The sequence below is a fragment of the Myotis lucifugus genome, unplaced genomic scaffold, assembly GCF_000147115.1.
Source record: "Myotis lucifugus unplaced genomic scaffold, Myoluc2.0 scaffold_682, whole genome shotgun sequence".
Taxonomy (NCBI): Eukaryota; Metazoa; Chordata; class Mammalia; order Chiroptera; family Vespertilionidae; genus Myotis; species Myotis lucifugus.
The window spans coordinates 19,579-36,816 of NW_005871730.1; the positions used below are offsets into that span (position 1 = coordinate 19,579).

Below are 17,238 nucleotides of genomic sequence, written 5' to 3' on the forward strand. Positions count from 1 at the left end.
CCAGGGCACCGGTTCTCAACCTCAGGGGTGGTTACCTCTTTTGCATTCATATCGGGCTCTTTATCAGGGGTCACAAAAAGACTATATATATATATATATATATATATATATATATATATATATATGTATATAATGTATACTTGAGACCCAATGCATGAAAATTCATGTAAGAGTAGGCCTTTCTTCCCCTGGCTGCCGGCACCAGCTTCCCTCTGGCACCCAGGACCTGGGCTTCCCTCCGGCTCCGGCAGGCACCTGGGACCTGGGCTTCCCTGGCAGCCCCAGCTTCGTCCAGACCTCTGGTCTACTTAGCATATTACGTTTTTATTATTATAGACTAGAGGACCGTCGCACAAAAATTTGTGCACTTGGTGGTGTCCCTCAGCCCAGCCTATGCCCTCTTGCAGTCTGGGACCCCTCAGAGGATATCCACCTACTGGCTTAGGCCCACTCCCTGGGGGATCTGGCCCAAGCTGGCAGTCAGACATCCCTCTGGCAGACCGGCAGCCCTCATGGGATGTCCTCTTGCCAGCAGGGCGATGGCCTAAGCTGCAGTTGGACATCCTTAGTGCTGCTGAGAAGGCGGGAGAGGTTCCCACCACCACTGTACTGGCAGCCATCAGCCTGGCTTGTGGCTGAGCAGAGTTCACCCTGTGGGAGCATACAGACCACCAGGGGGCAGCTCCTGCACTGAGCGTCTGCCCCCTGGTGGTCATTGTGTGTCATAGTGACCAGTCATTCACAGTCATTCTGCTGTTAGGGTCAGTTTTCATATTACCCTTTCATTATATAGGGTAGAGGCCTGGTGTATGGTGGGGCCGGGGGTTTGACCTGAAGGGTGTCCCGGATCAGGGTGGGGTCCCCACTGGGGTGCCAGCCAGCCTGAATGAGGGGCTGATGGCTGTTTGCAGCTGGTCACACCCCCTTCAGGGTGGGGGTCCCTACTGGGGTGCCTGGCCAGCCTGGGTGAGGGGCTGATGGCTGTTTGCAGGCTGGTCACACCCCCTTCATGGTGGAGGTCCCAACTGGGGTGCCTGGCCAGCCTGGGTGAGGGGCTGATGGCTGTTTGCAGGCTGATCAAGCCCCCCCACCCCAGTGGGGACCATCACCCTATGGAGGTTTGGCTAGCCTGGGTGAGGGGCTGATGGCTGTTTTCACGCTGGCCACACCCCCTTTAGGGTTGGGGGCCCCACTGAGGTGCCTGGCAGGTCTGGGAGAGGGGCTGAGGGCCATTTTTAGGCAGGCCACGCGCCGCAACCGAAGCTCCCAGCCTCTCCTTTTTTTCTTTTTTCTTTTTTTTTACTCTGGGATTTATTTACCTTCTATAATTGAAACTTTGTAGCTTTGAGAGGACCTCAGAGCTGGCCAGGGCGGCCGGGAGGGAAGACTCCTGCTTGCAGGACCTGCGTCTGCCACATGTCTGAAGCACCTGAGTCTGCCTCAAACCCACGCCAGCTCCATGGCCACGGCCAGCTGAAAGCAGGTATCTGGGGTTTATTGACCTTCTATAATTGAAACTTTGTTGCTTTGAGTGGAGCTCAGAGCTGGCCACTGCAGAGGGGAAGCTTGGCTTCCTCCATCATTGTGGCAACCAAGCCTCCTGCTCACTCCAGCTCCATGGATGCCGGCCGCCATCTTGATTGGGTTAATTTGCATATAGTCACTCTGATTGGATGGTGGGCGTGGCTTAAGGTGTAGCAAAGGTACGATCAATTAGCATATTTGTCTTTTATTAGTGTGAATTATTATTATAGATATGGTCTTTAAAGAGGTAGTTAAGATACAACAAGGTCACTGTGTGGGACTTCATCCAATCAGACTGCTGTCCTTATAAGATGGGATCAGGACACAGACACAGAGGAGCAATCATGTGAGGACACAGGGAGAAGACAGCATCTTTATGCTGAAGAAAGAGGCCTCAGGAGAATCCAGCCCTGCCCACACCCTGACATCAGGACACAAAGGGGCATATCTTATCTCCCGTTACAGTCTTCTCCAACAGCAAAGAGCAGAGCAGATGGTTCAGCTTTGGAAGGGCCTGCGTTCACTGACTCATTCCAGTGTCACTAGGTGAACACTCTATACTTTGCCTTTTGCAGAGCACACTCTTCTGCAGGTCCTTAGAAGGTAAAAAGTAGCGAAGGTAGATATTCTCCTCCACTAATGACTCCAATGCAGTTAGACTCTGCCAAGTTGAGAAAGTAGTTTCTGCGATTTCAGTGCTTGCCCCCCCCCCCCCCCACCCACAAATTTTGATCCTTTGCCTATTTAAGTCTGAACTAAACCACTAGCAATGGTCCTAGTACCTATGCCAGTGATGCTCCCTGGCCCTGGCCACCCTTAGGGCAGCAGAGGGAGGCAAATGCTGGTGCCTAGGTCCCACCCTCAGAGCTCCACTTAAGGACAGCAGGGTCTGGACATCAAGACTCTAAAGAGACTAAACCAAGATGGCGGCATAGGTAAACACTGGAAATTGCTGCCTTGCACACCACCTCAAAAATAAAACTAAAAGACAAAACGGAAATCATCCAGAACCACAGTAAGGCTGGCTGAATGGAAATTCTACAACTAGAAGAGAAGAGAAAAGCACACTGAGACTCAGAGGAGCTGCGGAAGTAAAGTGCAGAGGTACGGAGGAGAACATGGAAAGGGCTGGCAACAGAGGACGTGGTTGTCTTTTTCAATCGGGAGGTAGTCTGAAGCTCCCGACTGCTCTGAACTCCAGTTCTGGGTGAGTCTCTGGGGACCCAGACTCCTAGGGGAGAAACTGGACTGTCTGGCATTGGTCAGAACTCGAGGGCGGCTTTCTCTCAGAGGTGCTTGCAGCGATTACCAGGACACTGAGATGTGGGGCCTCTTAGGGTAGGACTGAGGAGCAGCCATAGTTGTTGGCTCTGCCCTGTTGATCCCCTGAGACCCCGCCCAACCCAAGCTGTGCGCAGAGGCTTTTGCATATGAAAGGCCTGGCCCTTTGCAATCTGAAAATTACCTAACAAACTGCAGCTGGGTCAGAGAGACCCAGAACTTCCAAAAGAAGGCCCAAGGCCCCACAGCAACTTGCATTGCTTCACAGCTGGGCCTCATCTGGGCACCTCCAAACCCCCCAAAAAGAAGAGGAATCTGCAGATCTCTCTGTAGCTCCTGCTGCGTAGCCTCGGGCAGAGGCTAAATTAGCACCTCCTTAGAGATCCAAGAGCCAGTGTATCCAGTGGTCAGAGTGGGACCATCCAGATTACAACTCCTCAGATCCATAAGGGACACACTCAGGGGGCAGACTCAGTGAGCACCAAAGCCCCACTGAAGTAAGTCTTGCCCCAGCAGGGTGTCTCCAGCACAGAAGTTCTCCCACTGCAGACACAGCTGATTCTCACAGACAAGTGGCCTGGAGGTCAGTTCCTCTCAGTGATACCTACAACAATCAAGGCTTAACTACAACAAGACTGAGCACAAAGCCCACAAAGGGGTGCACCAAGAGTGTCCACCTCAGGTAATTGGAGAAGCTGAGCAACTGGGCCCTATAGGACACCTAGCACAGAAAGCCACTCTATCAACACAGGGAAGCATAAAAACTGCGGAGCCAAAGAAACAGCCACAAATGACAGAAATGGAGGAAAGCAAACTACTGGATATAGAGTTCAAAACCACACTTATAAGTTTTTCAAGATTTTCTAGAAACCGCCGATAAATTTAGTGAGACCCTCAAGAAATCTAGTGAGACCCTTGAGGTTATGAAAAAGGACCAACTAGAAATTAAGCATACACTGACTGAAATAAAGAATATTATACAGAGTTCCAACAGCAGATTAGAGGATCGCAAGAATCAAGTCAAAGATATGAAATAGGAAGAAGCAAAAAACACCCAACCAGAAAAACAAAAAGAAAAAAGAATCCAAAAAGATGAAGATAGTGTAAGGAGCCTCTGGGACAACTTCAAGTGTACCCACATCCGAATTATGGGGGTGCCAGAAGGAGAGAGAGAGCAAGATATTGAAAACCTATTTGAAGAATTAATGACAGAAAACTTCCCCTACCTGGTGAAAGAAATAGACTTACAAGTCCAGGAAGTGCAGAGAACTCCAAACAAAAGGAATCAAAAGAGGACCACACCAAGACACATCATACTTGAAACGCCAAGAGCAAAAGAAAGAGAGAATCTTAAAAGCAGCAAGAGAAAAACAGTCAGTTACCTAAAAGGGAGTACCTATATGACTGTCAGCTGATTTCTCAACAGAAACTATGCAGGCCAGAAGGGAGTGGCAAGAAATATTCATGACCCTTGTCTGGGACAGTTCGCAAGACAATAGTCCTGATATCTTCACAGACTTAAAGTCATGGATGAAGGAAGGAATGAACGGCTATATAAAGGAGGGGATATACTCCTTTACATATTTGCATATACAAATCTTGATTGGATCCCGGTTCAAAGAAAAAGCTCTATGTCATTTGGGGGTCAATTGGGAAAGCTTGCATATTGACTGGATGTTGGATTATAGTGCAGAATAATTGTTTATTTTCTTAGGTGTGACAATGTAGTGTTTATGTTCATGCAGAATGGACTCAGCAGATTTTTTCTGTGAAGGGCCACATGTCAGGGACCCCAGGCCTGTTTTTTTACTGGGCTACGAAGATGGAGGGCTATGATCTATTATGGAAAAGGGACACAAAGCAAATCAGCACAGGAAAAGGTCATACAGAGGGAGTCCAGGAGACACGGGGAGGAGGCTTCCAGGCCACACTTACCTCCCTAGCAAGGAGCTGCGACAACACGTGTGAGATGTCGACTACCAGGAAGCAAAATGGAGAAACACCCACTTCCTTCACATTAGTGACTACAGGATAGTTAACATTTACAGTAAGTAGAGATGGTATGTGGGCATCAGCATAACTGGTGCCAATGTGGTTATGCCTCCAAGGGGTTTGGAAAAGAAATTCACCCTGACTTGTCAAAGGTATCTGATCCTAGATGCATAAGAACAATGGGCAGGGCTGTATACGGTAAAGATTGCCGTTTTACTAAGGAAGCTATAGGCCAGGGGTGGGCAAACTTTTTGTGAGTGCGTGCCAAAACTGGCAAAATCTCTGACTCAAAATTCTCCTGCGTGCCAACCCTAATTTTTTGAGAACATGCTACACCTCCTTGGTATCTCTTAAGGTGTATGTATGTGCAGAACCTTGAAGAAATAATAAAATTCATTCGAGCGACACACAGTATATGATGATGAAAAATATATTTATTTTTTAATGTATACATGTACACTGATAGTCCGACAGAAGACTTTATGACTCCATTTGATATTATCAGTGGGACTTTTGCTGCTGCATCACTGCTGACAGAGATTTTACATCAGGTTTATATTTCATGACATTCAGAGGAATGCACGAGCTACTACTTTCATCCATCAGGCTACTCCTATTATGAGACTTAACAAAATTCATCACTGAGAACAAAGATTCACAAGCGTATATGGATGAAGCAAAAACACTGGTCGAATCTAGGAAGGCAGGGAGAGTTAAGGCAGAGGCATATAAATTACTCTTCCCCTCTCTCGTCAATCCATGTCTATGGTCTTTATGATAACTTGTTATGTAAAATTACTTATTTATCTAAGATGCACCTACACTGAATTTATCTGAAAAATAAAAAAGTCCATATTAAGAAAAAAATTGTTAGTGGAAGATTATAAGAGAGGGTTTCGAATGCCAGCAAAAGGTACTGGCGTGCCATCTTTGGCACACGTGCCTGGGGTTGCCCACCCCTGCTATAGGCCTAGGATGTGATTACCTGCATGACCTGCCCAGCTAGGTATTTATGAAGGAATCACCTTTTTTGGTTTACTTTCAGGATCACCAAGCAGCGCCCAGAGCTTGTCAGGTCTGCTATGTAGCCCCTTTTTCATTCATTCAGTCATTCAATTATGACTGAATTGTAGGGGTCTCTCCTTACCTTCCACACCTGGCCTCCCACCCTTCCTTGAATTACAAACCAGGCTCTTCCCTGGCAGGTACTGGAAAAGCTGGCCTCTCCCACTTACCTGTTCATGGGCCGCTCCCATTGGGGTTTGGCACGGAGCCCTACAGAAGGCAAGGCTGGGCCTGTTCCTGCAGTCAGCACCCAGTGGTGGGAGAGGCCCAGCATCCCCTGAGGTGTAGCCCTGGAGTGGGGGAGGGGTGCAGCTGGAATGCCACTCCCACCCCAACCTGAGGCCCTGGGAGGCATCTCATCACTGGACTCCTTTGTGCCTCCTCTGCTCACACACGTCAGCCCTTCTCAATGTCCCTGGGTCACGCGCTGGTGCAAGGTGGGTGCTGGACCAGGTCTTGCAGATGAGAAGTGCAAAGCCGTCCAATGCACTGGGGAGTGAAGCCAGGCAGGCCTGGTCCTGGACCTCAAGATGCCCTGGCAGTCTCTGTCCCCAGCTACTTCTGGAGCCCAGTGGGCACAGACATCTCTCCCTACTGCTCTTGGGGACTCTCAGGCCCAGCTCCCACTCACCTCTGGGTCTCTCCCACCTGGAACCTGCCCTGCAGGGGGTGTGGCAGCGGAGGTCATAGCTTCCAGAGCTCAGGCCCAGTATGTGGGTTTGCAGCTTCACAGGGAGGAGGACAAATCACAGGAAGAGGGAAGAGCAGATGTTTGGTAACCAGCTGTCTGCCCTGCCATGCAGCTGAGTCTCAGATTTAAAAAAGTTCTCTCTGATCTTTGCTCTCTTTCTGGACCAGGCTCACTACCCAGATGATTTAATATAATCATTTCATTTTTTGTTCCCCCCTTTATTTTAGAGAGAGGAGGGGAGAGGGAGAGCAAGAGAGAAACATCAACGTGAGAGAGAAACATTGATCAGTTGTCTGCAGTTTAGGGCCCCAGGGGGATATGGAACCCGCAGTTGAACCCACGACCCTTTGGTGCACAGGAGAAAGCTGCAAAGGACTGACCACCCCGGCCAGGGCCTTCCCTGAATGCCATGAGGGGAGAGGTGGAAGTCCTCCCCACCCCATGGCTGGGTCTTGATCGCCCTCTGCTCAACATAACAAGCGAAAGTGGCACATTTTGGAGGCGCGCAGAGCCGCACACCTCCCCCGCGTGTCTCCGCAGCCAATAAGACCAACACCAAACAGGGCACACGCACTGCAGCGCACGCCAGTGGACCCCAGGAGGCGCCCTCCCCGGGGACCAGGTTGTGCAAGACGCCAGTCCCTCACCCAGCTCCCTGCGCCCTACCTCACTCCTTACCCCACCCACCCCACCCCGAACCAATATTGGCGCCCGGCTCCTCAAAGCGGATGGCCCTCCTCCCCGCCCAGGCGTGGTTCCGCCCCGGGTCACCTGAGCCCAGGACTTAAGACAGAGTGAGGGCATGCTCACAGTTAAAACGCCTCGCTCTGCCTTCGCTGCTAATCTCACTCGCAGGCCATTGCTCTGTGCCCCCAGCTCTTCCCTGCCGTGGCCATTGCTTCCTGCCCGCTGCTCCGCCATGAGCGCTAGGCTGATTGGTGCGCCCTCTGAAACCCGCCCGCCAAGGCCGAGATCCAGGCCATCGCTTACAAGGTAGGCGGCCGGGTCCTCCCGCGCCCGGGTCAGGTCTCGCACTGTCCGCAGAGGGGCAGCGCCCGCCGGGACGCGGAGGGTATGGACGCTGGGACAGGGACCCTGGGCCTCGGCTTCTAGAGGGAAGGGCCTGGTGTGCTTGTCCTGGGGCGGTTCCAGTCAGTGAAGCTGGGGAAGGGTCTGCAGGGGTCCTAACTTCTGCCCTGCCTTATTCCAGTGCTCCTTGTGCAAGTAAAACAAAAACAGACACCAGGCTGGGATGCAGAGGCCGAGCCTGGTTCAGACCCTGGGCAGCGCTTGACTCCTGTGCCTCAGTTTCCTCATCTGTAAAGTGGGCATCACTGGGGTGCCTTCACCAAAGGTTCTGGGGAAGGTGGGGCCACAGGAAGGCTCAGATTCTGAGAAGACACAAAGTCAAACAAACCTGCTGCTTCCCTAATGCCATGTTCGGCAATCTGCGGCTCAAAAGCCACATTCGGCTCTTTAGCCCCTTGAGTGTGGCTCTTACTAAGCCTTAGAAGTACCCTAGTTAAGTTAATAACAATGTACCTACCTACATAGTTTAAGGTTAAAAAGCTTGGCTCTCAAAAGAAATTTCAATCTTTGTACTGTTGATATTTGGCTCCGTTGACTAATGAGTTTGGGACCACTGCCCTAACCCGATAGAACCCCCCACACCCCGACTTCACCCCCTTTGCTCAGGTGGTTTAGAGTCTAAACTTTAGACCATCTGACCACAGTAAAGTATGGTGAGTCAGTCCCATGAGACTTTGAAAATGAGGAATGTGTAGGGACTGTGTGGTGAGCCAGTTGGGCGAGGTTCCTCTCCCACACGGCTCCGGAGCCCAGCCTCTCCTGAGGTTCCCGGGTCCCAGGCCTAAGAAATTCCTCACTTGCTGCATGAACTGTGAATGCGCATCAGCTCAGGAGAGAGGAGTTGCTGTCTCAGGGCTCCCTGATGTGGTGCTGGTCACTTGAAAGTGACAAGTAAGAGGGCGGTCACCATGGCCGCTGGGAGGCAGTTCTTGGGGGCGGGGCTTTGCCTGTGGCTCCTAGAGAACAGGGCAGGGACACCCTCTTGCTGCCTCAGGTATTGACTCCTCCCCAAGCTCTCTGGGCTGCAGGTGCGGAGAACAGAGGTCAGAGAGGGAGCCCTGGTCAGAAGGATGTGAAAGTCCGAAATTCTGGCTCAGCCTCCTCAAGTAGTGCCCACCAGTCCCGACCTTGGCCTTCCCTGGCCCTCTGCAGTCTCCTGGCCCCGTGAGGGCTGGTTCTGGCAACTTCCTCACCATCCCCAGGCCTTTCCTGCTCCCCTTGGCTCTAGTTCAGCCCGTCTTTCTCCCGGTCCACAGTACTATCAGTGACCTGTCACCACGGGCAGTGCCTGGAGGCTGCCACATGCCCAGTCCCATTGCCTGCATTTGGGTCTTCTCACCATTCCTGCTTTCCGGCCTCCACTCCTGAAACAGGCCAAGAGGGAGGCCATTCCTTCCCAGACTCCCGTGTGCGTTTGTGTGTGTCACTCATCCCTGTAGGCTTGTCCACCGTCTGCAGGGTCAGATCCCTGTGGACCAAACATGGCACCTTGCACACTACAGGTAAGCACTGAGACACAGGTAGGCCTGCAGTGAGAACCCTGCCGGCCGCATGGAGAGGGCAGAGAAGCGGCAGGAGGGGCCTGCCTTCTCCCTTCCTGACCCTCCTTCCTGTCCTTAGCTGCTGACTCCATTCTCCCTCCATTCTTATCCCTGTTTAGGGCCCCGCCCTGAAGGTGCAGGCAGGCCTCATGCCTCATGCCGGCCACAAGTTTGACAGGCTTGGTCCTGCATTGCGAGGAATAATCTGTAAAGGGTGGACCTTAGAGGTCAGTTTGTAACATTTGACATGAGGCCGCAGCTCCTGTGTCAGTCACTCTTGCAGGAAGGAAGACACTGAGTTCCCCTCTCTCCTGCCCCCTAGGTGAAGTCCCAGCTGGAGGAGAAGGAAAACAAGAAGTACCCCACTTTCAAGGCCACGGAGTACAAGAGACAGGTGGTCGAAGGGATTAACTACTTCACAAGGTGGAGTGTCTGCTACAGGGGTGCTCATGCAGATGTGGGTGGAGGGAGAACTTATAGGAGCCAAGACAGGGGTCCTTAAGGGGGTTCCTGTAGCCTTGGCTGGTGTGGCTCAACAGACAGAGTGTCAGCCTGCACACCAAAGGGCCTCGGGTTTGATTCCTGGTCAAGGGCGGGTACCTGGGTTGCAGGTTGGATCCTTGGCCTCAGTTGGGGCCCATGCAGGAGGCAATCAGTTGAAGCATCTCTCGCTCTCTCTTTCGCTCTAAAACATCAATAAAAATATTTTTAAAATAATAAAATAAAATGAGTGTGCATGCACTCCTGCAGGCCTCCATGAAGGAGAGGACTGAGCCTTTTGGGCAACTAAGGGCTCTGAGGAGTGCATGTAGTGTGCCAGGGGTGCTGGCTGGGGTGATGGGCATCTGCTAGGCCCAAAAGAGGAAGATGGGAATTCACCACCCTAGTGGCTGATGCCCTGAAGCAGTGGTTCTCAACGTTCTGGCCCTTTAAATACAGTTCCTCATGTTGAGGCCCAAACATAAAATTATTTTCGTTGCTACTTCATAACTGTAATGTTGCTACTGTTATGAAGCGTAATGTAAATATCCGATATGCAGGATGGTCTTAGGCGACCCCTGTGAAAGGGTCGTTTGACAACCAAAGGGGTTGCGACCCACAAGTTGAGAACTGCTGCCCTGAAGGGACTCGGCCTCCAGGCTCTCAGGGCCTTTTCACACAGTCCGCCAGGCACAAGGATGTGGGGTCAGAGGCAGCACCTGCCCCCCTCACTCGACTCTCTTTGCAGGTTCAAGTTGCAGATGATGACTTTGTGCACCTTCGAGTGTTTGAAAGTCTCCCTCATGAAAACAAGGCCTTGGCCTTGAGCAATTATCAGACCAACAAGACCAAGCAGGACAAGCTGGCCTTTTTCTAGTTCTGGATTTTGAACTGAACCTTCGCCACGTGGTTCTCTGTCACATGCTTGCGAGGCGGGGTAATGAACGCCATCTCTATGCTGTGCCACATTCGCTGGAGGGGCTACTCTGCACCAATCTGGTGTCTCTGCTTCCGACTTTAACAGCGTGATTTTCCTCCCAACCAATGATCTTACCTAAATTGCTTTCCAAGAGGGCTTAGATGATCCCCAAATAAAAACATTTTTAAGTTTTTGCAAATTTCCTCCTTTGCTGTGGGTGTTTTTCCTTCATCTGAAACCATAACCACCAATAGACGTGTTTACAAAGGTCTTTCGCGGCCACACGCCGGGCCTGAGACCCTCCCCCTGAGGAGGAGAGCCCAGCGGGGTTGCCCCAGGTCCCAGCCAGTGGGTGGTCGACCCGGGGCCCCAGGAGTCTCTTCCAACTACAGCTCTGGACTCTGCGTCCTGTCTCCAGGCCTTGGTTGTCCCCGTAAGTAAAAGGATGCGAGTAAATCCCGTTCTAGACCCTGAGTTCTAGGTGTGCTCAGTCACACTGTTTCTGTAGCAGCAATGACACGGCAGGGACTAAAGTGTTGCGCAAACCTGCTGCACAGCTGCTCAGAACCGGCAGCCTGGGAGGCCGTGCTGCTCATCCCTGGGCTGCGGGCACCTGCTCAAAGCCTGAGCCTCTGGAAGTGCGTTTCAACAGGGTCCTGCCCGTCAGTGAGGTCAGTGCCTGGTTGGTTTGCCCCGTGTTTGTGTGAAACAGATTAAAAAGAGGGCCCCTGACATCATAGGAGTAATGACTACTTGTTGAAATTTCTATCTGTGTGGCTCAGGGTCAAGGTAGAATATGTGTTCCTGAGGGTTAATGTCAGTCTGACATTCCTGAACCCCACTCGGCTCCCCTGGGGCGTGTGGCATTTTGTCTGTGTCCTGAGGTCATGAGAAGCGTGGAAGGGCCGGGCGGTGAGCATGAGGAGCCTGGAGAGCAGCAGTGAGAAATCTCTGCACAGTGAGCTGTGTGTGTCCCCGTCCCTCCATGAACTGGAAGAATAAAACGTTCATAACACCCTCTTAGAGTCAAGCACCTCTTCACTGAACAGAAGATGGAACACAGTTCCCACCTGGGGACTTTCAGGGACCGGCTGGGGAGACAGCCTTGAGGGTGCTAAGCAGAGCTGACAGCCATGCCCTGCACCGCCTGGTTAGTAATGGGTGATTGCTTAACGGTGTGGGTTGTGCCCAGGGTGATGAGGCATCCGTGACAGGAAAGGGGAGACAGTTACACAAGACTGGGAGGTACAAATGCCCTGGGCCGTGCAATTGAAGTGACTCAGGTGTACTTCCTTCCTGTGAATTTCACCTCCCTAAAAACATAGCACAAGACAGTCAACCAGAGCCAGTCTGGGGGACCCCTTTGGCAGAGGATTTGGGGAACAAATGCTGGGCTTGCACTCTTCCATCTGCCCAGCCTCTCCTCTACCCACCCTGGGCTCTGGGTGCTGACCTGTGGGTTCGCCCTCGCCATTCGTTCTCCAGCACTTGCTGCAGGGACCACCTCGGGGTCTCCTGGCAGCGACCTCTCTTCTACAGGATGCTTTTTGGGTCCTGGTACTTGGCCTACCAGTGAGCCTTTCAGGCTAAGCTGGTAATGGCGCCCCTTCCCTCCATGTTCCCCTGGAGTGCTGACCACCCCACCCCTTTTACTAAGCACTCAAGTCACTGGTCAGTGCCATCTATTTCCCCAGCACCAAGAAGACAGTGACAAACGGACCCACCCCGCCCTTGAGAGTCACAGGCCCTAATTCTCCAGCTGTCCAGGCAGGGACAGCTAAGCAGCACAGGGCGGTCAGCATGGGTTTGAGAGGCAGAGTCAGGTGCTTCAGACACAAAGCAGATCCCGTGGCCTCCCACCCTCTCCTTGCCTTTCTCACAAAGCCTGTTATTTGGTGATGACGACCTGAGGATTTATCTACAAAATGTGGGAGGGTGTATAGTACCTGCTGGGCTAGGAGGACTAGAGCTGTCACCACCCAGGTGTGAAGGAATTGGAACCCAGAATTGGCAGTGACCCCTGATTGATGACAAGAGCTTGTCCTCACAATCCAGCAGGGATGGGCCAGGAAAGGGAGCCCCACCCTCCTGATCCAGGGAGGGTCTTGCAGGAACCGTGAGTGGGTAGGGCACCAGAGTGGGTTGGCGGGGAGGGGACTTGGGCCACGATGAGCAGGGCAGGGCAGGGCAGGGCAGGGCAGGGCAGGCCCTTTCTTTAAGTGGGAGATATATGCCCGGCCAGCATGGTTCAATGGCTGAGCATCAACCTATGAACCAGAAGGTCAGTTTGATTTTTGGTCAGGGCACATGGCCAGGTGGCAGGTTGTATCCCCAGTGGGGGATGGGGGCATGTAGGAGGTAGACAATCGATGATTCTCATCATTGATGTTTCTTTCTCTCTCTCCCTCCTCTGAAATCAATAAAAAAAATATATATGTATATATATATATATATATATATATAAAATATAGGTATATAATGTATACTAGAGGCCCAATGCATGAAAATTTGTTATATATATATATAAAATATAGGTATATAATGTATACTAGAGGCCCAATGCATGAAAATTTGTGTAACAGCAGGCTTTCCTTCCCCTGGCTGCCGGCTCCGTCTTCCCTCTAGAACCCAGGACCTGGGCTTCCCCCCGGCCGCCGGCCGGCACCAGGGATCTGGGCTTCCCTGGCAGCGCCGGCTTTGTCAGGACATCTGGTCTAATTAGCATATTATGCTTTTATTATTATAGACTAGAGGACCGGTGCACAAAAATGTGTGCACTTGGTGGGGTCTCTCAGCCCGGCCTATGCCCTCTTGCAGTCTGGGACCCCTCGGAGGATTTCCACCTGCTGGCTTAGGCCCGCTCCCTTGGGGATTGGGCCCAAGCTGGCAGTCAGACATCCCTCTGGCAGACCGGTAGCCCTCGGGGCAATGTCCACTTGCCAGCGGGGAGCAGGCCTAAGCTGCAGTTGGACATCCTTAGTGCTGGTGAGGAGGCGGGAGAGGCTCCCACCACCACCGCTGTACTGGCAGCCGTCAGCCTGGCTTGTGGCTGAGCAGAGCTCCCCCTGTGGGAGTGCACTGACCACCAGGTGGCAGCTCCTGCATTGAACGTCTGCCCCTTGGTGGTCAGTGTGTGTAATAGTGACCAGTCATTCCCATTCATTCTGCTGTTAGAGTCAGTTTGCATACTACCCTTTCATTATATAGGATAGAGGCCTGGGGCCTGGTGGGGGCCGGGGGGTTTGACCTGAAGGGTGTCCCGGATCAGGGTGGGGGTCCCGCTGGGGTGCCTGGCCAGCCTGAGTGGGGGGCTAATCGGTGTTTGCAGGCTGGTCACACCTTCTTCGGGGTGGAGGTACCCATTGGGGTGCCTAGCCAGCCTGGGTGAGAGGCTGATGGCTGTTTGCAGCTGGTCACACCCCCTTCAGCATGGGGGTCCCCACTGGGGTGCCTGGCCAGCCTGGGTGAGGGTTTGATGGCTGTTTGCAGGCTGGTTAAGCCCCCCCCCCCCAAGTGGGGACCATCAACCCATGGACGTTTGGCTAGCCTGGGTGAGGGGCTCATGGCTGTTTTCAGGCTGGCCACACCACCGTGAAGGTGGGGGGTCACCACTGGGGTGCCTGGCCAGTCTGGGTGAGGGCCTGAGGGCTGTTTTTAGGCTGGCCAAGCCCTGCGACGGAAGCTCCCAGCCTTTCCTTTTTTTCTTTCTTTTTTTTTAATTCTGGGATTTATTTACCTTCTATAATTGAAACTTTGTTGCTTTGAGTGGAGCTCAGAGCTGGCCGCAACAGGGGGGGAAGCTTGGCTTCCTCCATCATTGGGGCAATCAAACCTCCTGCTCGCTCCAGCTCTGTGGCTGCCTGCTGTCATCTTGGTTGGGTTAATTTGCATATAGTTGCTCTGATTGGCTGGTGGGCGTGGCTTAAGTTGTAGCAAAGGTATGGTCAATTAGCATATTTGCCTCTTATTGGTGTAGATTATTATTATAAATATGGTCTTTAAAGAGGTAGTTAAGATACAATAAGGTCACTGTGTGGGACTTCATCCAATCAGACTGCTGTTCTTATAAGATTGGATCAGGACACAGACAGGGAGGGGCAATCACGTGAGGACACAGGGAGAAGACAGCATCTTCATGCTGAAGAAAGAGGCCTCGGGAGAAACCAGCCCTGCCCACACCCTGACATCAGGACACAAAGGGGCATCTCTTATCTCCCGTTACAGGCTTCCCCAACAGCAAAGAGCTGATCAGATGGTTCAGCAATGGACGGGCCTGCGTTCACTGACTCATTCCAGTGTCACTAGGTGAACACTCTATACTTTGCCTTTTGCTGAGCAGAATCTTCTGCAGGTTCTTAGAAGGTAAAAGTACAGAAGATAAATATGACTCCAATGCAGTTAGACTCTGCCAAGTTGAGAAAGGAGTTTCTGTGATTTCTGTGCACGCCGCAGCCCCCCCTCCAGCAAATTTTGATCCTTTGCCTATTTAAGTTTGAACTAAACCACTAGCAATGGTCGTAGTGCCTATGCCAGTGACGCTCCCCGGCCCTGGCCACCCTTAGGGCAGCAGAGGGAGGCAAATGCTGGTGCCTAGGCCCCCCCTCAGAGCTCCACTTAGGACAGCAGGGTCTGGACATCAAGACTCTAAAGACACTCGTGCACTGCTGGTGGGAATGCAGACTGGTGCAGCCACTATGGAAGACAGTATGGAGTTTCCTCAAAAAGTTTAAAATGGAACTCCCATTTGACCCAGTGATCCCACTTCTAGGAATATATCCCAAGAAAACAGAAACACCAATCCGAAAGGATATACGAATCGCTATGTTCATAGCAGCACAATTCACCACAGCAAAGATCTGGAAACAGCCTAAGTGCCCATCAGCAGATGAATGGATTAGAAAACTGTGGTACATCTACACTATGGAATACTATGCTGCTGTAAAAAAAAGAAGGAATTCTTACATTTGAAACAGCATGGATGGAACTGGAGAACATTATGCTAAGTGAAATAAGCCAGTAAATGAAAGAAAAACACCACATGATCTCACTCATTTATGGATAATAAAGACCATTATAAACTGATGAACAAAAATAGATACAGAGGCAGAGCAGCATCGAACAGACTGTCAAACTATAGCGGGAAGGCAGGGGAGGGTTTGGGGGCAGGAGTGGTGGGGGGTAAGAGATCAACTGAAGGACTTGTATGCATGCATATAAGCATAACCAATGGACACAAGCCACTGGGTGTAGGGGAGGCTGGGGGAATATCAAGGTGGGGGGGAGACATATGTAATACTCTTTGTAATACTTTAAGCAATAAATAAAATAAAGTAAAATAAAAAGACAAAATAAAGGGGAAAAAAAGCCTCTAAAGACGCTCTAGCCCAGGGGTGGGCAAACTTTTTGACTCGAGAGCCACAATGGGTTCTTAAACTGGACCAGAGGGCCGGAACAAAAGCATGGATGGAGTGTTTGTGTGAACTAATATAAATTCAAAGTAAACATCATTACATAAAAGGGTACGGTCTTTTTTTTTTTTTTAGTTTTATTCATTTCAAACGGGCCGGATCCGGCCTGGGGGCCGTAGTTTGCCCATGGCTGCTCAGTGGATAGAGCATCAGGTACGGACCACAAACTGTCCCAGGTTCGATTCCGGTCAAGGGCACATGCATGGGTTGCAGGCTCGATCCCCAGCGTGGGGTGTGCATAAGGCAGCTAACCGCTGATTCTCTCTCATAGTGGATGTTCTATCGCTCTCTCCCTCTCCCTTCCTCTCTAAAATCAATAAAGATATATTTAATAAAAAACCCATACACAAATGTATTATTAAAAAAAAAAAAGACTCCCAAGTGACCCCATAGGCTAGCGGCAGTGTCGAGAACTGCTGATGGTGGTCAGAAGAGAAATAGCTCACTGAGGAACTTCACAACGATCAGATGAGAGTCAGTGCAGCAGCTTGGTAACACCACACCAGCTTGCCACTTTAACTTTAAAATGTAGGATATTGCCTTAGAGGGTTTGGCTCAGTGGATTGAGCGTCGGCCTGTGGACTGAAGGGTTAGGGTTTGATTCCAGTCAAGGGCAGCTGCCCGGGTTTGGGGCTCGATCGCCAGTAAGGGGTGTGCAGGAGGCAGCTGATCAGTGATTCTCTCTCATCATTGATGTTTCTCTCTTTCCCTCTCCCTTCCTCTCTGAAATCAATAAAAATATATTTTAAATAAATAAATAAATAAATAAATAAATAAATAAAATGCAGGGTGTTAGCCCCTTAGACTTTTGAGCTGAGTGTATTTTAGGTAAATGAGTTAATACGAGTTGAAGTGTCTCACACATAAGCACCAGCAGACACCAGCTACAATGGGGACTTCTCTCTTGCTCTAGATCTTAGAACCCAGGCTTCTGTGTGGGAGCTACTGACTCAGTGGTTCTGGCCTTCCCAAGGGGTAAGGATACTCACATGCCTCTGTGGTTTGAAAAGCATGGACGAGCTGGGAGATGGTCCTTCCTAGTTCCACCTGTGCAGGAAACAGTAAAAAAAACTTCATCCCCTGAAGAAATGCGGCCTCACAACAAGCAACACACTCAGCTGTCCACCCATCATGAGACAGGCTTCACTGGCTGCTTCAGCCCAGTGTGCGTGAGGTCTGCAAGCTACA

The 17,238-nt window shown here is 51.3% G+C and overlaps 1 protein-coding gene and 1 pseudogene across 1 annotated transcript in view; one reads left to right on the forward strand and one right to left on the reverse strand.

Annotated features, from left to right (window-relative positions):
* Positions 1–17,238, reverse strand: part of LOC111823785 (ribosomal RNA processing protein 1 homolog A-like) — a 29,757-nt gene that overhangs the window by 9,687 nt on the left and 2,832 nt on the right. The gene's annotated exons all lie outside the window — the stretch shown is intronic.
* LOC102421952 lies at positions 7,473–10,785 on the forward strand (annotated as a pseudogene).